This window comes from Pinus tabuliformis, chromosome 5_2 (genome assembly GCF_031772625.1).
Source record: "Pinus tabuliformis cultivar Carrire ecotype Pingquan chromosome 5_2, CPIR1, whole genome shotgun sequence".
Lineage (NCBI taxonomy): Eukaryota > Viridiplantae > Streptophyta > Pinopsida > Pinales > Pinaceae > Pinus > Pinus tabuliformis.
In genome coordinates, this window is record NC_142306.1 from 162,697,031 (window position 1) to 162,718,905 (window position 21,875).

General features: G+C 37.9%; 1 pseudogene; it reads left to right on the top strand.

Moving 5' to 3' along the window:
• Positions 1 to 1,265: 1,265 nt before the first annotated feature.
• Positions 1,266 to 1,796, top strand: LOC149158038 (DEAD-box ATP-dependent RNA helicase 53 pseudogene; annotated as a pseudogene).
• Positions 1,797 to 21,875: the final 20,079 nt, after the last annotated feature.

The window sequence follows — 21,875 nt, forward strand, 5'->3', positions numbered from 1 at the left end:
AAATTGAAGATCATTAATCCTTTTTATAAAAAATTTACAATTTCAGAGAAAAAAAAAAAAAGAGAAAAACAATCTAGGGCTATCTCCATTCTTAGTTTTCACTGTGGCTTCAATAAAAAAAAAAATATGCCTCCCTGTTCAAGCTTTGACCTGTTGATTCCTGTAGGAGGCATTCATCATTTAGTGGCAGATTTCTGAGTTGATTTCACATTTGGATAGCTACCTTATCAATTAGAAGCAGAGAATTAAACTTACTAATGATGGGCAAGAGCATATGGAAGAGATAGTTGAGCATCTGGTTGTGAAACTTCCCATTGCTTTACTAAATCATCCTTTATTTTCTCAACTGAGACCTCAACCAAATTGAAGTACTGCAATAATCCCTGTAATCCATTTGGAGAACTGGTTGATGTCAAAGCTTCTGAATAATGCCAAATTAAATTGGGAGTCAACAAAGTCTTTATCATTACTGAGTGTTCTTGGTTCTGCCGCTGATGACTGAGCAGTATTATATACCATGATCCATGCAGGTCCTTTGCATAACAAACATAATGCCAAAAAAAAAGGACGCATTAAGCATATCGACGTACACAACAACAGCGTAAAGCTTGTATATGAGCAAACCATTTCCCTTTCCACTCATCTAAGGTGACAAATCTAGTGTTTTAGGGAATGTTACCCTCTTGTTCAGCTTGCCAAACCTCCCAGTTCGAAATCGTTTCAGTGCAATTGTAAGACTAATAAGAGCCTGATGGACAGTAAGTCGTTTCAATCCCTTTCACCATCTTCAAGCACTCCAGTGGTATCCAACACACCTGCAAAACAATAGATCAGAAAAGAAAATTCATAAACAGCCGAGTGCAGAACAGAAAAATTAACTCAGGAAAAAAACGCAAATAGCAGAAAAACGTCAAACTTTACACGCTCGATTTGCCCAAATGGTAGCGAATTTCAAAAAAATAAAACATGGGTTTTGTTGCCAAGTGGGTTAATTAGATAACCCAGAAACCGATTTGGAAAATTCGTGGTGGTCTGGGAGAAATGTTCGGTTCTTTGGAGCCCGTTTTTGACTGCCGCGCGTGAAAATTGGGTTATTAACTGGTTGTTTGAATAACTCCGCGTGCCTGAGGGAAAGAGTTCTAATGAGGATCAATTACATGCTGGCATAAACAATAAATTACATGACTTTACACCTGTTTAGAGACGTGTTTCAATTAAACACGACTCTCTGTCATTAATCGCTGCCGGTTAAATGTTGGGAAGAAATGGAACTAAGGTGGAGCAATTTAGGCAAATGTATGGTTTTCACTCAAACAAAGCGAGATGCGGATAGTCTGTCGGTAGCATTGGGTCGGGTACTTCCATGTGAACCTCTTCATGGTGATATTTCACAGAATCAGCGAGAGAAGACTCTTGCTGGATTTCATGAGAGCCCTTTTAATGTGCTGATTGCTACCGATGTAGCTGCACGCGGTCTTGATATTCCTAAAGTGGATCTGGTTATTCATTATGAGCTCCCAACAACTTCAGAGATTTTTGTGCATAGATCTGGGCGAACAGGGCGTGCTGGTAGGACGGGCAATGCTATCCTTATCCATACTGACCAACAGATTAGAAAAGTTAAGATGATTGAAAGTGATATAGGTTCCAAGTTTAAAGAGCTGAAAAAGGAAATAGACGATAGATTTGGTGGTTTCGGTGATTCTGGATCCCGCCGTTTTAGTGACTATGGGGAGTCTTCTAGTTCTCAGACAGGTTCCAGTAGCAGGTTTGGAGACTATGGAGACCGCTCTTAGTGACTAGATGAGACATTAAAATATTTGAAGGAGTTTAGTAGCATAAATTTAATCTTTTTGATCAGCGATTGAAACTCCTAGGTATGAAATTGGTTTTCATGTTTCAAACTCCACAGTTCCATTTTTCAGCCGAAGCTTGAGATGGAGAAACTGCTTAGTTCGCACACAGCCACTCCATTTCACTGCACTTTCTACACTCTGCAATCCCGCAGCCATTTAGCGATCCCGCAGCCATTTAGTGATCCCGCAGCTGTTTTGTTAAACTCTAGGTTGTAGGTGTCATCAGGCAAAACAGGTCACATGGGTAGCTAGGGAAATTTCAGTACATGGATGGTGTCCTATCCATTCGGTCAAATTTGCTGAAAAAGACCCCGGTCAAAGGGAAGTCAAATTGGGTGTTATCACAAAGTCGCCACACTGAGTCGCCACACTAAATCGCTGCATGTCAAGAAAAAAACAATAATTTTGAATCAATGAAATGAACAAGTTTTTTTCTCACTTTTCTGAAGGTATTGATTAATTTTGGACTGATAATGAAAATTGAATGGCTAACTTTTTATTCAAGATTTTTAGCTACAGAGTTGTTCCTCAATTCCGCAGCCAGAAAAACCTCATTGTTCAAATCAGCCTATCTTTCTCATACAAAATCAGATTTTGATGATTTAAGTACCATTGGAAAGATCTCAACAAGATCTATACAATGAGAAATATATCATTAGAGTTTGAAATGGCAAATAATGAAATAAATTGCTGAAAAGAAGCAACATCAACTTGAGGCACTAATTCCAAAGCAGGTATAAATTCTTTTGATTTTTCCTTTGAGAACTTGTTTCATTAATACAAATTCTTAGTTTTGTGTGTAAATATCATAACTAGAGAGATTGATCACCTCTCTCCTTTGATAATCTTACATTCCATTGCGGAAGAAGTATTAGTTTTTTTGCAGGTTCTAGGAGGAAGGACAAATGACTACAAGGGAATGATGTCTCTCTAAGAGACCAATTTGTTTCATAAGAGGTTGATCCGCAACAAAGAGGAAATATGCTGATGCAAAATCAGATCCAAATACTTGAAAAACTTTCAGATATTATTGTCTCCATCACATCCATCCATCACATCCATACTCCATAATAAACCATTCACCTCATTCCACTCCATATTTTCCATTTTCATTCACATACACTTTCCATCTCTTTTTGTCCATTCATAACTCACCAATAAAAGCAAAAGGCTCATTCACATGCTTATTTCCCATTGTCATTTCTGTTCTCCATTGCCATTTTCCATTTTCACTTTCTATTCCTTGTCATTTTCATTCTGCAAATAAGCCCTGCTTCAATGCAAATTAGTCCATAGTCCTTTGAGTCTAAGTTCTTTGTAAAAACACCTTGAGACTTGCATGCCTTAATGGCAAGTTCTCATGCTGACAAACAATGGGAATACATTAATGTCCCTTGTTCGTTAGATCTTCTAGGTGACTCGACATCAGCAAATTCATTCGTACCTAGCAAGATGTGTTTGGGCATCTTGACTCTCATTGACATCAATGGTGAGAGTACTCGTGTTGACTAGTGGCATCCATTATTGGCCACTAAGCCAACAATTTCCTACTATGTTCGACATCAGAACATCTTTTCACATAGTAGGAATTGTGCCAATGAGTTTTGAAGACATGAAGACTATTATTTTCAACATTTTGGAGCAGATTCAGCAAGTTTTAGTAGAAGCAATAAAAAGCCATCTTATCTCTCTATCCATGACTCCTCTTGTTCAGCCACTTGAAGAAGAATATGATCAGAAGTTTTCAGCCACCACACACATACAACTCATCCATTCCAAAGGGTAAGCGAAGGTACGGCATTTTCTAACTTTTAACCATAGAATTCCATAAAAAGCTAGAATGATACTTGTTGGAAAAACATTTCTCTTCCTCATTTCATAAAATTGCCATTACCATCAGTTGGGGGGGGAATACATTCATATTCATATCTTTCCATGTCCATAACATATTCAAGAGCTCACATACTTCCAATATATATTAATTGTTACATTGCTATTATGAGCATACAATGGCTTTTGAAAAAGTGCTTAAAGGATAAATTGGATACAAACAAAATCATGGTTGTCACACAAGAACCAACCATCATGCAATCCAATAAAGATATACTTAGCAACAATAATCAAAATATCATTACGCAAAGTTCAAAGATCAAAATAGAAGGCAACAACAAAAAAAAAATGGTTGTAACACAAGAACCAACCAGGTTGCAGTTCAAGTGAAACACTTTGCAGAAATATGAAGTTATCAAATGATATCATGCAAAGTTAAGCCAAAGCTCAAGAATCAAAAGAGTCAATGTAATATATGTTGCATGAGGACATGCAATAGCTTCAGTTGGGGGGTATGTTGAGTCTTGAAAATGTCATTCATTTCCATTACACTTTCACTATTATGTTCATTATATCACCTCCATTTCACTACTATGTCACCACATTCATCCCACTTTCATTTATTATTGGGCTACCTTTATGTTTTTCCAATATTTATTATTTCTAAGCCTTTTAAGTGAATTTGTGGTTAAACATTAGAAAATAATGTGCATATGCTTATACCTAACCAATGGGTTGAGTTTGTTGACATGTGTAGGTTGAAAGGAGACTTCTAGAAGACCCTTATGTGGCACTCTAAGGCCAAATTCGAATTTGGTTGGAAAGAATCATGGGATCATGAGGATATGTGTCACATCTCCTAATTGTATTGTAACTCTAAAAGACATGTGTCTTATCAGTTCCTATTTTGATTAGGACTCTAGAGGTAGAGGGAGAGATTCATGGTTTATCATTAATGAGAAGGCTCTCATCTTTTTGTATAAATAGGAGGTCTCTCTCCTTCATTAGTTAGTCTTTTTAGTCTCTTTTTAGTCTCTCTTTGGAGAGCTTTGTTGTACTTTGCACTTTTGAAGAAATTGAATGAAGCTTTGATGTTCTCAACATGGAAGGAGATGTGAAGTAGATGTCATGGAGCATATTAGGATGTAAGTAGATTAGATTTCATTTTGTAAATATTGCTTTGTAGAATGTAAGGTAGATTAGATTTTCATTCATGCAATTTTAAGTATGCTTTGATTTCATAGGTAGAAGGGGGCCCCTGCCTTGTACAGTTTGAATTATTGCATTTTATTTTCTCCCGGGATTTGTTTTTATGTTTATGTATTTGCTTTACAAACTAATGGTATTTGAAGTTGACAGGTTCAAGCTGCTGCCTTTGTTTTTATAGCTGATTTTTAATTTTATTTCTCAAAGAGCTGCTAACACATAAATGATCTTCATCATAAATTGTTATATTTTAAGATCAAAATATCACTAACTTGCAGCTGGCTTTGAGTGCTTTTCAGACTGTTCTTTCACTACTTTCTAACCATACTTTGCATAGTACATATGGCTGAAGTAGAGAGTTAGAAAGAGCAAAATATTATTACTAGTCTTTAAAGTAGATTTTTGGTTTTAAGTGCTTCTTAGACTAATCTTTCACTACTTTCTAATCATACTTTGCATAGTACATATGGCTGAAGTAGAGAATTAGAAAGAGCAAAATATTATCATTAGTCTTTAAAGCAGATTTTTCTCACTTTTCTAATTCAACTTAAGCTACTTTCTATCCGTGCTTTACACAGTACATGTGCTTAGAAGCATCGAGTTAGAGAGAGATAATCTTTATCTTTGGTTTTAAAAGTGACTTTCTTTTCTTTTATTTGCAGCAGCATGAATGGTGTCTAGTGCCATTGGAAGTGGTCATTTACTTTCAAGTCATTTCAAGTTCTTTGCTTTCAGTTTCATTTCAAGTTATTTCTTTCAAGCTCTTTCTTTGCAAGTTTAAAAGTTTGATTACTTTCTAGACTTATTTCTAACTACTTCCTAATCGTGCTTTACACAGCACATGTGTTTGAAGCAGAGTTTTAGGAAGAGTTGAACATTATAACTGGTCTTTAAAGTGGTTTTTCTTACTTGTCACCTTAGAGCTTGACTACTTTTTGGACTTATTTCTGACTACTTCTTAATCGTGCTTTACACAGCACATGTGTTTGAAGCAGAGTTTTAGGAAGAGTTGAACATAAACTATAAAACAACGAAGTAAGAGAAAGGTTAACTAAGCACATATAGTGCACCACACTTCATCAGTTTACGATACCCGGATTGATAATTTATGTAGAGCAATTTAAGACATTAAATTGACTAAACAAAGAGATCTTCTCCATTATACTCTGTTTTCCTAGAGTACTCCTCCAGACTTTCGACATCTTCAAAAGATTGTCCATCCTCTTCAAAACACTCCTTTGTTAGTTTTCCTTTTCCCAAGGTTAAATCCTTTACATAGGGTTTCTCCTTCTTAACATCTTTCAGTAGATGTCCTTCTTCCCTATTGTCTATCTCAACAATTTCCATCGCTATCTCCACTGTGCCTATCATCATAGTGAATTGATGATCCTTTACTATGTTTTCAGCTAACATAGTCTCTTCCTCAAGTTTTCCTTCAGTCTCTTGATGTTTACCTCCTCTGAAGGTATCTTCAAATGGCTGCTTTTCTCCTGCAATATCTGCTATCATCTATCAGTTTTAAAAATATAAGACCCTATGGTCCCACTTGATGGTTCAGCCATCATATCTTCTTACTGTTCTAAATCATTCATATGATTCAGAAATTCTCAATCTCCTCAAGCCCTTCACTTTGTTTCTTGATATCTTTCTCCAGCTGTATATGAGATCTATCTATCTCATCTTTTTCCAAAACAGAATTTAGATTCTGCTGGTCTTCTTCCTCCTTTATGACAATATCAGCAAATTGTCCTTCTTTACATGTTTCACCTGAATACACACACAAATTGTTAGTTTTAAAATCATGTGGCCCTTTGACCTCACTTGAAGTTTCAGTCTTCAAGTCTTCATCTTCACTTTCTCCCAGAATTTCTCCTTGTTCTGGTTTACAAATGTATTCTTCCATTTCTAACTCAACTTCCTTGAGTTTTTCCTACAGCCACTTCACTTGCTTTTGTTGTAGCCTTCTCTGCATCTCATGCCATTCCACTAGCTTCTTCCTCAAGACCCAACCTAGTCTCTGGCTTTCCTCAAGCATTTTCCTTAATGCATTGAGTTGTTATTTTAATTCAGCAACCTCTTTGTCAATTTCTTCTTGACTCATCCTCTTGCCATTTACATTGGCATCCTTCTTCTCATATCTTTTGTTGTGGCTTCTATCTGAACCTCTGCTATGAATATCAGTATTCATTTTCTTCTCTTCTTTCTTCATGAGCTCCTTTGCAACAAGCCTTTGCAACAACTAGTCCTCCTGGCTGCAATCTTACCTCACTAAGCTCTCCTCACTCAGTCTTTTGGTAAGCATAGGTCCTTTTTCTGGAACCTCTTCTTGAGCAACACCTTTGCTCCTTCTAGGCTTCTGCAATCTCTCACTCTCTCTTGAGAACACTTCAGTTGTCCTCTCTGTCCAATCTCTTATTGGATTCTTCAGGTTCACTACCACTTCTTCTTCAGAGTATTTTCCTTACTCTGCCTTCAAGAACACATCTAGTTCTCCTCTTACAGCTTCTCTTGTTGTCCTTTGTTGAGATGCTTCATCTGCAACCAACAATCTTCAATTTAACTTTGAGATAAAATACACTATCTTACCTCCAAGATCTATGCATGATCTTGCTCTCCCATTCTTCTGTGCCTTGAATGGATTTTCCTCTAGTTGGTTTCCAAGTCCTTTTTCATTTACAACTTGCATTAAGCAATCTTGTTTTTTCTTTCCTTTAAGGAAACCTCTGTTCCTACCTATTCCAAGCCTCTGCTGGAACTACTATAGTCTTCCAAGAACTTCAAAGTTCCCTCTTACAGATTACAAATCTGCTCTGATACCACTAATGATGCAGGGGTCCCCCCAATATATAACCATACTTAGCAAACTGATGCCAGGGTTACCCAGCATATACCCATAATATGCAATAGCAACAATGCATCCACAACTGTCCCAGGTATTTAACTCTACAATGGAGTTAAATCTTCAGACCATAAATGGTCAAGGCCCTTTGAATCACGGTTCCTTTCCTTTTGGAACCAATCACCCCACCATACCTCCTATCGGGACTTTAAACCGTCCTCAAACCTTTATAACCCATATATATATAGTCTTCCTTCTTACTGTTGATCACGTATGGCTTTAACACTTAAAACTCTTCACAATCCTCCATTCGCGCTTAATTCCTTTATAATTCAATTACAAAGGAATTGTCACACAAACATACTTTTTCAACCTTCTATACACTTCAACACACTTCCCGAGGTTTAACCTCATCACAATCGCTAACGGCTCCTTTACGACCCTCATATGCCTCATCACTCCTTTATTACTAATATGCGACCATCGGAACGCATATATATATATATATATATAAGGATTTCATTAAAACTCGTGGCCATACATTAATCAAATTACAAAGGAATAATCGGGGAAAAACCCGCTCTGCACACATAACCGGATTTCAAATCTTATAGACCCGTGTTTATAATTCTCGTTGAGTCTGTTTCTTGCCGCGTCACTCTTCCAATCTTTGAACCTCCCGACATCGATCACCGATAAATCCCAATGCCGATATCGCAACATTCATAAACTACTGACCCTTGGCACCTCCGATCATCAATATGTGATTAAATCATGACCGTTGATCTGGCCAGGATCCAACGGTCCACGATTAATCGCGCCTGTTCATTGCACTTCTCCAAGCCTCAATTTCGATTTAAACTCAACCGTGGATCTTCCAGATCCGACGGTTACTGATGTTAATACTTGCTTTCCTCTGTCTGCCTATTTACTTTGATCTTACACCATTTTATTTAGTTCTTATGGATTCTGGGGTTTTTTAAAGGTTTCACCTTACACCTTTTCTATTCCATTGCACCTCCTTTTGGCTTAATCTCTCATGCCCCCTAAGGCTTTTCATTAGTGCTTCAATGGTTTCAAAGGATTCTCCACGATCCTTTGTCTCATTCTCCTCTACGTTCCATTTGATTATGTCTCTCCCAATTTCACTTCGTTGTTCTGCTCGAATAGTCCTCAATGTCTCCTCTACGTGTTCCACAGAACTCTGTCTATAACCCCCTGTCACAGAGCCTATGAGTTCACATACAAATCAACAATTAAACACGCATTCAACTCTTTTAAGACATTCAGAAATAACTCTGTATATATATTAATGTAAAACACAGATTACATTCGAGACTCCTCATCTCGCACAGGCTTGATTTCTACTATTTATTGCCTCCTTCTTCTGCCCGTAGGCTTACATATATTTATATGGAAACTTTGGATTGGATTACTATGAATGACATGATCCCATCCTTTAACAAAAGCCCTAAAGCTTGCTACATGCATACATATGTGGCAGACGTTATCCACTCCATCTTTTTCTTTGTTTTAAAACAAAAAAGTCCCCTTATCAGCTCAATGGTCCACTTCTACCCTAATTAATTCCTAAAAGATCTCTCTTGCTCCTAGGATCATGGAACTACTCATGTTCTCATTTATTTGTTTTAAGAGCATCTAATTAAATCACACTTAAATGCCTAAATGTTGCATTAACTTGATACTTAGGAAACTATTTCCTAAAATGCATGACCCCCTATGTCTACTATTTACAATGATTTTCCTTGGGCTGAATGCTCCTGCATCAGGTAGGAAAGGTAGAAAGAAGTGGGGGAAAGGTGTATGATGGGGGAATAAGGCACAAAGGAGGTGCACACTACCCAAGGCCCAGCCCAAGTGTTCAAGATGGTTGGACTTGCTCAAGGAAAATGTCCACTTCACTACAAAACAAAAATTCGGATTAGGGTTTGATGGACTTTGGCAGCGTAGGTGGAGAAGACTTAGATGAGGCTAGCAAGATGAGGTCTCCTTGCAGATCAGAAACTCTTGCAAAAATCATACACTCTTTTCTTCATTTATGCACAACTTTATTGATATATGGAAAAGATGAGTTGATTTTAGGAAAAACAGAGTTCTTAATAGATAGTGTCTAAGTCTATGAATGGAAGTGCTTCTAAACCATAGCAAACTCAAGAAACCAAAATGACAATTGCAGGTACTTCTAAGGAATTTAGAAATAGTGATCTATGCAACAAGAAATCCTAAGTTATGCAGTGATCAAACAATAAATATGTTTTTGGGTTGTGAGAATGGAACCCTCAAACCATGATCCCATAAGGGAGATGAGGCAGAGGCCACTACCACAATATTTTATGAAGTATTTACTTTCACTATTGTACCACTGATCTATCTGTCCACAAATGGAAGCAAACTAAGTAATCATCCAAATACTTGCAGATTAAACAAAACAGAAGTCACTTCAGCAACTAACTATGAATGTAATCTAAGCATACATATACAAAAAGAGGAACCTCTGTTGCTAGGGTTGGGCCCTAACCCAAGAGCTTCAGCCCTCTGAGTCAACTCAATGCTGGATCAAGGGAATGCTTCTCATTCTTATCAAAATGTCAAAAATACATAAGAGTTATCAGTCACAATGTCTTAGCTCGAAAATGCCTCTTGGCTACAACAAAAAAAGTTGAATCCTAATGAGGCCCTAGGCCTTCTTATTTATACAATTGAAGCTACCAACAACTTCCTTAAATTTAGGGAGGCTTGGCTCCAAACTCAAGATCAACTTGTCTTCAACTATCACTAGCTTGGCTGCCAATGACCTCAGTGGGTTTGGTTGCTTGTAACTCTGAGCTGATGAGATCTAGTGGAGGAATATTTGAGTGATTGAGGAGTTAAGGAGGGAGACCCAATCTCCTAAAATCCCTCTTTCTTGTCTACTTCGAATTCTTGCACTTAAATTAGCCAAAAATTGCTCCAAATCCTGCAATTAATGCACATTAGGCCACATGACATAACATCTCATCTTTACCCTTCTCACTAAGAAAAATATAATAAAATATGTAAAGAAATGTGAGAAAAGTTTATTTTAATAAGTTGGAGAGTGGAATTAAGGTCCATATAATTTACCTATTGATGAGCCTCATCACCATGAACCTGGGAATCTTGGAGGAATCTTTAGATTCCCTTGTAGGCTAGTTTTTGAAGGTGACATAAACAGGTTGACTTTATACTCATTCTTCTTAGTTTTTCGCAAGAAGCGTGATGGTGTGATCAGTTTCCTTGCTTGAGCAGCATAATTTCAATCAACTTGCATAAAATAATCTTTATGGAATCTTGAGGAATCTAAAAGATTCCTAGAGGCCCAAAAATGAACCTGTTAGGATCAGGCTGAATTTATACTCATTTTACTCACTTTTTTGCAAGGAACATGATAGTGAGATCATTTTCTTCATCTGAGCAGCCGAATTTAAGCCAGTTTGCAGAAGAGAATCTTTGAGGAATCCTTGAGATTCTTGGGGAGCCCTAATTTGACCCAGTTAGAAAGGGGTTGAGTTTACAGTCACATTTCACAATTTTTAGCTAGCAATTCAACCATGCAATCCATTTCTTCAAAAGAGGTGTTCATTTTTAGGCCATCCCCAGAAGTGGAGTTATAAGATGTAATGATGCCATGTCTTATTTTGATTTTTGTTGAGATTATTCTTTGATGTTGAAATTTTGTTTGCTACTATGTTGAAGGATCCTTGTATGCCACTTCATTTGAGAGTTTGATATTTTGTCATGCTGAAGGAGAGATTTTATGAGTGAGAGTTCTTATAGAAGAGCATCTCAAGGAGATACATGTCACTTTAGTTAAGAGAGTTTTTCCTTGTATTGATAAGGAATACATCATGTATTTATCATCATCTTGCAACAATTAATGAAACAACCTCCCCACTCTTAACACCGAGCTCGAAGACATAACCCACATTGGGTGAACTTTGTTATCAACTTGTGTGTGTTCTTTGATTTGCTGGTTTCCTTTATGTTTCATCTCCTTTAAAGTATGCACATGTGGTTTTTCATACTCTTTCACATGAAATTTTGGTAACATCACATAAGTAAATTATCTTGGTTAATTATGGTAGTTGAGAGAATTTAGATCAATGTGAGGCATAGATTTGATGTGAGCAGTAGAATATATGAACCTCTTTCTCATATCTTGGTCATGTGAGATGTTATATTTGTGAAAATATTGGTCACATCGTGATATATTTCAAGTTGTTTGGTTTCTCAAAGAATATCAAGCAAAAGGAGCAGTAGATCTAGAGTAGGCCTAGCAGAAAACTAAAGGAAAATGCACATTCCAAGAAGTATCTTATCACAGAGTGGAAGAAGAAGGAGGAGAAACAAGTAAAATGTGGCATCGCCTTATGCATGTTTGATGATGATGGTATATGGTACATAAATATAATTTGTACCCATAATATATCAGGGGCCAAGAGCAGATTCCTATCCTTGAGGAAAACCAAATATGGTCATGTTATTGATGTGTTTCATGTTGAAGGACTAAAGCATAATATCTTGAGTGTGAGCTAGATTGTTGATGGATTCAAGGAAGTGATCTTCAACTCCAAAGGTTGCTACATCAGAAAATAATGGTCCAAGAGAGTTGTTGCAAAAAGAATTAGGACCCCAAAAAATGTGAATGTATTGAAGGGAAGAGTTGGAAAAGGAAAGAGAACAAGGAAAATATCTTCCTTATCAAATTTTGAGCAGGAGAAGTTGACCCCCATTGCAGTCTATTATTATTAGATCGACTCACAAATACTACATAAGAGAAATGTGAGGACTACATGGTCTCAAGGGGAGTGTATCATAGCAACATGGAAAGCTTCAATAAGACAAGAGTATGAGTTGCAGCAGAAAAATGGCATGGTTAAGATCCTGAGTGCATAAGCAAGTCCACAATATCAACAACAAGTTTGGAAGGTACATGAGCTCAAGGGGAGTTATGCATGGCATTAGAGTTTCAAGGGTTTTATTTTATTTTATTTTCATATTGTTTTCACTCATTCTTTTGTAGGAGCTCCATATGTTGTATCTATGAGTGAAAAGTTTGTATATCATCCATATGTATGTATTGTCTATCATTGGAAAATTGGTTGAAAAACCTTTGTACCCATTATGCATAGAAGAGCATCATTTATTTCGGCCATGCATAAGAGAGAGCAATGTATTTTGGCATGCATAACAATGAGTCATTTATAGTAGACATGTATGCACTATTGAGTGCAAAATCTAGTTATGTACTATTGTTGATTTTATCATTTAGATATTAGTTGAGTATTCCTTGTGTTGGGCATGCATTGTAAAGAATATTTATTACAAACTTGTATGCACCCTTGAGTGTATTGTTATTTCCATGTACTATCATGTTATCATTGGTGATGGGTGATTATGGAGTCATTAGTTAGACTTGGTGTAGCCTCTTGATCTGGAAAGGAAGCATGGAGTTCCAAGCAACAACAAATCCTTTTGAACAACAACTTGGAGAGTATATTGCAGCCCTAATACATGTTCAAGGGGAGCATGTTAATGAGAGGAATCCCATGGTGTTGGCATAGTCAGCATTTTGGTTGTAGGAGAAACAACTATGAGCAACAGATCTATTGTGTAAGGACTCTGGACACCACATATCTCCACAATGGTATGATATTGTCCACTTTGGACCTAAGCCCTCATGGATTTGCTTTTGGACTTACCCCCAAAAGGCCTCATACCAATGGAGATATTTGTCCATCCTTATATACCCATGATCATCCCCACTTCTAGTCAATGTGGGACTTTGGTCGTATACCCAACAATCCTCCCCTCGAACAAAGGACCATCGAGCCTCCCCTCAAACGATTATCCATCCGTCGACTCTCTACCAACTAGGATTCTCTACTCCAATGCGTTGGAAGCACACGCCTTACATGGAGCACCACCTGCCTGGAGAGCTTGCTCTATCCCAGGTCAACTCCTCTTCACCGTGTTGGGACCAAGACACGTCCATGAAGAATCTAGAGCACACCGCCTGTCTAACCGAGCTCATCCACGGATTCCATCGTGAAATTATCGGGGCTCACCACCTTCATTCGGCATTCCGAGGATTCATCCACTTGGCTAACTTCGGGCTGGGGCCCACCACCTTCATTCGGAATTCTGAGGATTCATCCACTTGGCTAACTTCGGGGCATGGCTCTGATACCACTTGTAAGGACTCTGGACACCACATATCTCCACAATGGTATGATATTGTCCACTTTGGACCTAAGCCCTCATGGATTTGCTTTTGGACTTACCCCCAAAAGGCCTCATACCAATGGAGATATTTGTCCATCCTTATATACCCATGATCCTCCCAACTTCTAGTCAATGTGGGACTTTGGTCATATACCCAACATATTGGCTCCTAATGATTGTTTTGTAGGTGTTGTAGATGATCATGCTTCATCAGAGAACGTTGATATTAGAAAAGTATAGTTAGTGTCAGCACAATGTTTGAGCAAGGTTTGACCACCCTTTTCCATTGATGTCAAAGGGGGAGAATGTGACCAACCACCATTGGAGAATGTGGCTATCCAGTCAAAGGAGAATGGAGATCATATTGGTTTTGTGGTTGTCGAGTTCCATCAATGCCAAAGGGGGATATTGTTGGAAGCATGGTGTTGGCATTGATGACAACCATGGATTCAGTTAGCTTTGCATTGATTTCAACATGATGAAGATTTTTTACATGGATTGGATGAGGTGTAGAATTGTTGCAAAGATTCTTAATGATGTTGCACTACATGACTCCAGTTACCAGACTATCCACATTTTTGTTACAAGACTTCAGTTACTGAATTTTCTACCATTGTTATTGGAATTCAATACTCTAGTAATTCACCAATGCTGTAATGTATTAATGCACTAAAGTGGTCAAATGGTTATGCATGGATTTATTCATTGTGTTGATCTAGTCATCAAGGGAAGTGGATCATTTTAATGTTTTTATTTTTATTTTTCCATCCAACGAGCACTAGAGTGAGTTTAATGAGCATTGATTTGGTTTGTGCATGGTTGATCTAGTCATGGTTCAAAACACCTTGATTTGGTCTCTAATAGCATGAAAGCAATGAATGTGATGCATAGTGGTCAAGTGGTCAACTGATTGGAATGAGTAGAATATTGGTGAATAAATTTTTTTAAAGTGTGATACCTTACACATGGAGATGGTTAGATGGTGTGTGAACCTATAGCAGTGTATAACTTGTAAAATAGAGTGTGATTTCGTTGGTGTGGTAGTCCATGTTTATAGTGCATACCTATGGTAGAGCACATTTTTTACATGTTTATTCAATGTGTGTATCACTATGACGATGAACTATGATTTGTATTGAACACAGAGAGAGTGTGCATAGAAAAAAAATCGTTGGATGGATTTGAAAGTGGAGTGATGGATTGTCACTACTTACATTGTGAAGCTATAGGAGATTGATGATACTCCTATGAAGAAGGAGTTATGGAACGCTATTATGCGAGTTTGAAGGATCTGGTGCGACCAAATCTTAGATTGGTTTTGATTGGCGCACATTTGGAGAATGATACATCCTTGTAGATATATCCTGAACACTTACCAAACCAAATATTGTTGTGTTGTGTGATTTGGATGAGATTGATCCAGGTGTGGTCTCTTGTATAGTCTAGTGCATGCATATTTGAGTATTGGATCATGGCTATTCAAGTATTGTTAGTAGAAATAGAGAGTTCCTCCATGTAGAGTGTGATTTGGTGTATCCACTTGAGAGAGAAACTATAGTGTGTATGACAGAGATGGAGAGAGATGGGTTGGTGTTGGTGCGTTATGACAACTTTAATGTATAGTGTCTATAATCTTGTGCAACATGTGTTAAGATAAGAGAGTGTGGTTGTGTGTAGAGATCATGTTCAGGAGTCAAAGTGTGTTATAGTGAACAGAGTGTGGTAAGCAAGGGTGATCTTTATAACATAGGTCTTGAGATGATTACATGATTATTGTAGAGGTATTGAGTGGTATTATTTAGGGCATATATTTGTGTTAGTATACCTAATGTATTGTTACTGTGAACCTTGTATTGTCATGTTATATATGTGTGGTTGAGTCTTTAGAAGTTAGAGTATGATGTATTGGGAAGAACTGTCTTGTGCCAGCATTGATATGTATGCTACTATGTGTTGAGTCTAGAAATATGTGCTTCCTATGTTAACTGAGAGTTGTATTATGAGAAAGTAATGCTATGTATTTTTTGTTGTTGTTGGAAAGGTCGGAGTATTGAGTGATGTTGACAATGCTTCTATGTATGGTGCTATATGTTTGAGCTAGGATTTGATGATCAAAGTTGTTGTTCAGTGTGAGAGTGTTGATGAGTGAGTGGAGTAGCTTTATGCTACTAGGGTTTGTGGAAAAGGTGTGTTGCTGAGAGGTTTTTTTGTTGATGAGATGAGAGCTATACATGGTTCTAGTGTGAAAATAGATGAAACGAGGTCTACAAATGTTTAATCATAGAATAGTGGGTCCAGTATGACAATATATGAAATGTGGTCCATAAGAGTTTGAGGGTTGGGGCCTTTAGTGTAGCGAGTGGTGGATTTCTCAGGGAGTGGTGGCTCCCTTCAGGTGGTGGATTGAGAAAATATTAGAGGTAGGGGCCTACAATAGGTTTGGGCCTGCAGAGTTTTGAAAGTGGTGGCTTTCATCAGGTATTGGCTTGGAGTAAGTGGTTTCTCACGTGCATCACAATTTGGTGCTTCCACATTGGTGGTGACCATTGCATGATGTAAAAGAAGATTTGATTAATAAGAAGAAGAAACAAACAAAGCAGACATAGGTTTTTATCTTGTAAGGGTTTCCTCCTAAAATTCAGTGTCTCTATGTGTTTGATGATGACTTATGTGCCTTGATGCTTTATATGTTTCTTTCATGGTTCATGATTTATATGCTTCTCATGTGATATACTCATATTTTTTCATGTTATATTGCTAATTTTCGTATGGTTTAGTTAATGCGAAAGAACAGGTAAAAAATGGTATTTGGTGATCCATATTGAACAACACTGATTCACCCCCCTGTCTCAGTATTCTCAAGCTCCTAACACTTTTTACTACCCCATATTAGGAATTATTTCATGTGAACCAATTGGGAGTGCATATAACCTAAGTTCTTTTGATAATGTGCACAATCAACTTTCATCTTTTAATGCAAATGCGCAACTAAATAATGAACTGATGAGTGATCACAATAAGCCAAGGCTAGATTAATTTCCATACCCTCACATTTGCACTTGAATAGTCACGTTCCAAATGTACTTCAAATCATGGTGATGAAATGGAAATCCGATCAAATGATAAAACCTCAGACCATCAAATAGTGCTCATTATGTAAGTCGCTTAAACGATGCTCAGACCTCATCATCATATTCAAACTTACCCTTTTTCTATTAGTCTCTTCACAACCAAATTTTGCTTATGTGATAACAAAAAATAAATATTTTTTCTTCATTCACTTCCTCCACAAAACTTTACGACATTTTTCGAAGATGACCATAAAAATTGCAAAGACAAATTTGTTTCTAGCACTCGTACACCAATCGAATTATCACTTACTATTTATATAGGTTTGGTTAGGCCAGTTCACACGAGAAGCCAACCATAAAATAAGGTTGAGTCGGTGAGTTCAAGGTCCCATGTTCATTGTAATGCTTGTGCCCTCACACATAGGGCTTAGTCCCATGGTTGTTGTGATACCATGGATGAAGTCAAACTCCCATAATTATTGTAAATCCCATGCACTCAAACATAGGGATTTCATTTATTTTAAATAATATTTTCTTACATATGTAAAAATAATGACCATTGGAAAGACTTTTAATATATGGCCAACAATTGTGCACATTCTTCAACAAATTGATGTCTTGGGCTTATTTCCTCCTGTTTGGGTCCATATGTTTCAAACAACCATAACTTTTTCTTCAAGAGATATGTTTCAAGGTATAATACATCATTGGAAAGGTCTTGACAAGTACTATCAAATGGTGATGATCTAGCATGCAATTTTATATTCAAATACCTCAACAAGTGTGGGGAATTGCGGGGCTTCTTGGCTGGCACTTCCCATTATTGCAATATGATGTATATTAAAAGCATTCATGTCAATGCTTCCTCAACGTCAAGACTTTCCTTCTCTTCTTTTTCTATTGTGCTCTTCTTGCTACTCACCAACAACTAACTTTGACATCAATGAAAACAATATTCAACAACCTTCTGCATTTCCTTTATCTAATTTTCATATTTAGATGTTTTAGAATATGAGGGTGGAGATGGGCAGATATATTAGCTAAAACATTTTATGTTTTACCATATGATGTTGGGAGTGAGAGAAGATATTAGGTGGGTAGGGAAGATATTAGGTAAATCATTTTATGTTTTACCTAATATCGACCCCCACCCTCATATATGATAGTTTTATGTTTTACCTAATGTCTTCCCCCATTATCATATATGAGAGGGGTGTGGGGGGACATATGAATGTGGGTGTGGGTGAAGATATTAGATAAAGCATAATAAATAAATTATACACACACACACATACATCAATGAGTTGTACATTCTAATAATATGTGGTATCTAAAGACATTGTTACGACGCTTAAGTATAAGTACGCATAGAAAAACATATAATACGAAACACAAGGAATTAAAAAACTTCATGACAAATCTATCCATAAGGTCATGCTAACAGCCTTGAAACAAGGATAGCACGGTCTATTTTGATTTTCCAATTCACATAACAATCCTTTTAAATCATGCCTTGACCTATACTACAATATGTTGCAATGCTCAATCCAACTACCTTGTCGAAAGCTTAGTCAACAATTTAGTTATTCTGTTAGTTAACTAGCCTAGTCAACCATCAATTATAAACAAACTATCTCAATAAAATCTAAAGGGTTGTTTAACATGTTTATCTTGTTGTTCCAACACTCTTCCATCAACATAATGCTTCAAGGATTCAAGAGGTGAAATTATCTTCATTGTGTTGCACACCCCCTCAACCATATAATTGAAAATTCCTTTAGCACAATAATAACTTGAAATTTCATAAGCATAGCTTATGTTAGAGGCTTCATAGATATATCAACGACTTGAACTGTTGGGATGGGGTCCCCTGGGTCAGTTTTGGGGTTAAGATAACCCTAGTTTTGATACAGTTTTGTAAATAATGTAAAGTCTCCGCGATTTGTGGATGCAGAGTGCGTAAATGGTTAGGAGTCAAAGGGATTTAGCCACTTTTTTTATGTAAAGTTTGAGTCAGTTTTGAGATCCACCCATGGTCCGTGGACCATGGGATTGTATGAGAATGGCTATAAATAGGTGTGTCTTAGAGAGTTTAAGGAATGTCTATGTCTATGGAGAAAAAGGGATGGAGTCTTAGAAGTGATAGCGAAGAGAAGTGGATAAGATAGGGAAGGAAAAGGCTCTACAACTGAGTGCGTAAAGGCCTGAGTAGAGTCCGCAGCTACGTACGTGGACCCCTGTAGCTGAGTGCGCAGGGAAGTTTTGAGTCTGTATTATGAACTAGAAATCAATAAAGAGTTGTTTCTGAAGAAATATTGCGTATTGTTGTTTACTTCTGTTTATGATATATGTTGTTAACGAATAATTTTTTTATGGAATATTGATCTCATGATGCACAATTCTCTTAAATAAGTCATAATAAATGTATGCAATGCATGTTAAGTACTTTCGCAAAGACTCGAATTAAATATGCTATGTTTAATAATAACTTAAATAGATCTGCGTGAACACTAATCTAGGGTTGTTTACTGATGTGCATAAGTGGCTAAATCAAATTTTTAGGGTCCGCAAAGACCAATTGTAGACCTTCGCGAAGGTATGGAAGCTATTTTAACAGAGTTGCAGTACCAAGCCCTAAGGGCTTATCGATCTGCATGAAGGTATATCTAGGGCGCTAAAAGACATCATACTAATCTCTGGATGCGGAAACTTGGTTCCATCATCCTCCCATACTGCTTTGGGTGAGACTGCAGCCTACACTACGCAAGTTGTTGCGAAAAGGGCCAGTAGTGTAGGGTTTTGTTGGTTGGTGCAACTAACTCTGAACCTGGGTCAGAACCCCCTAAGCCAAAAAATGGTTCCATTGTCGGGACTAGGATCTACTTGAAAGATACGTGTGATGTCGCATCACTGCAATCCGACCAAGAAGGAAATTGAAAAGTGGCTGGACCAGAAGGTTCACGAATTCACGGTGTAAGAAAATAGGAATCCACGCTTGTCAAAGGAAGAGTGGTTAAACAGGTATCTGTATACAGAGATACATGAGATCTTCTTCTGCACCTTCCCCATTGAACTGTATGAGTGGTTGGCTAAATTGACAAGTAGCCAAGGAAGGTGGAAGCTCGATAATCCGATAGTGTGGACTCCTGAACTAGTACGGTGGTTGGAAGCTTCTGAAAATAAGATCGCGCGAGCTGTCAATCACTGGCTCGATCGAATTATAGGAGGATTTGTTATAGAATTTGCAGTTGATACCTTAGTCAACTACAGCGAAGCGGAGCGAATATTTTTCAAGGGACCGCGAGGTAAGTATTTAAGATCTTTAAATACTTGGATTAAAATGATGTTGTGTGAAAAATGGGTGATGCCATTACCTTGATGTTCGGATCTACGCGAAGTGGACGACTCTTTAGAAACCGTGAAGGATCAGGACCAGAGTATAGTCCTTTGATTGGACCTTCCTTCAGTGACGACGAAGGGGTAGAACAGAACCCGCCATGAAGTGTTGTTCAGCTAATCACAGGGGTTTCCTCGAATAAATCATCCATCCACTCCACCTTTTCCTCCACCTCTACCGCACACACCTTCGCCCACACCTCCACCTCCACCACCACCATCCAACATGGTGAACACAATGAAGTTACCGATTTTGAAGGGCATAGGTTGTGAAGATACAGAGCAGTTTTGGTTTGTTGTGAATGTTGTGTGGACAACGCAACAGATTACTGATGATAGTATAAATAAGGCCCAGTTGGTCACCTCTTTGCAGGATCACGCACTGACTTGGTATATTAAGTATTGTTCTGATAATCCTCTTGCGTCGCTAGAAGGCACTAAGGCGAATTTGAACAAGGAGTTTAGTAAGCCTAAGTCTAACTCACAGTCAGTAGTTGGGTTTAAATAAATCATGATGAGGATCGATGAGACGCCATGGGAATTAGATCAAAGGTTGAAGTGTCAGATTCGAGAAGCTAACATGCAACTCACAGATGGCCAGCATCGCGAATGGTTTATAGCTTCTTTTCTGCCCCACTTGAGAATTGCTTTGTCGCAACAGAACATAGGAACACAGGCGAAAGCCTTGGAAATTGTGATGAGGTTGAATGCAATGCCTATCCAGGATGCGACCTTTGGGGTACAATAGATCCACTCTCAGTTATAGAGCCTCTACTTAGAATTAGAGAGCTTGAACAAAGACAGGGAGACCAAGCCAGAGGTGTGTGCGGAAGTCTGGTGTCTGAAGTGCAATAGCTAGGGACACAATAAGAACCATTTTCCTGTATTCTCAAATTATATTATAGGAGGGGGACCAATCCCCCTAAAGCCAGAAGCCCCGGCAGGGCCGAACATGGGGGTTGTGCTATGGTGCGCTATTTTTCAAGTTGCTGGACAACATGCAATGGATAATTGTCATTTGTTTCAAAATTTCGTTCAGACACCTCAACAGTTGTTTTGTACCTTTTGAAAATATGTGGGCCATGACAAGTGCCACTGTCAAAGCTATGAACTAATGATAGAGAGAACTCCTACATATAGGATGCATGCAGAAACTTGGCCTCCAGAGCAGGGTGAGGGAGGATCACGTGGAGGTTATCAGGTTCGAGGACGGGGCCGAGGAGGAGGAGGACCTAGTAGAGGCCGTGGTCACCTCATCTGCTACAACTATGGAATGCCATGGAACTATGCACGAGACTGTCAAAATAAGACACACCCGTCATGTCAATAATGCAGTCAGTTTGACCATACTACAGAAGAATGCCATATGCTGATAGATAAAATGCATGAGAAGAAAGCACAGCCTCAGCAGCA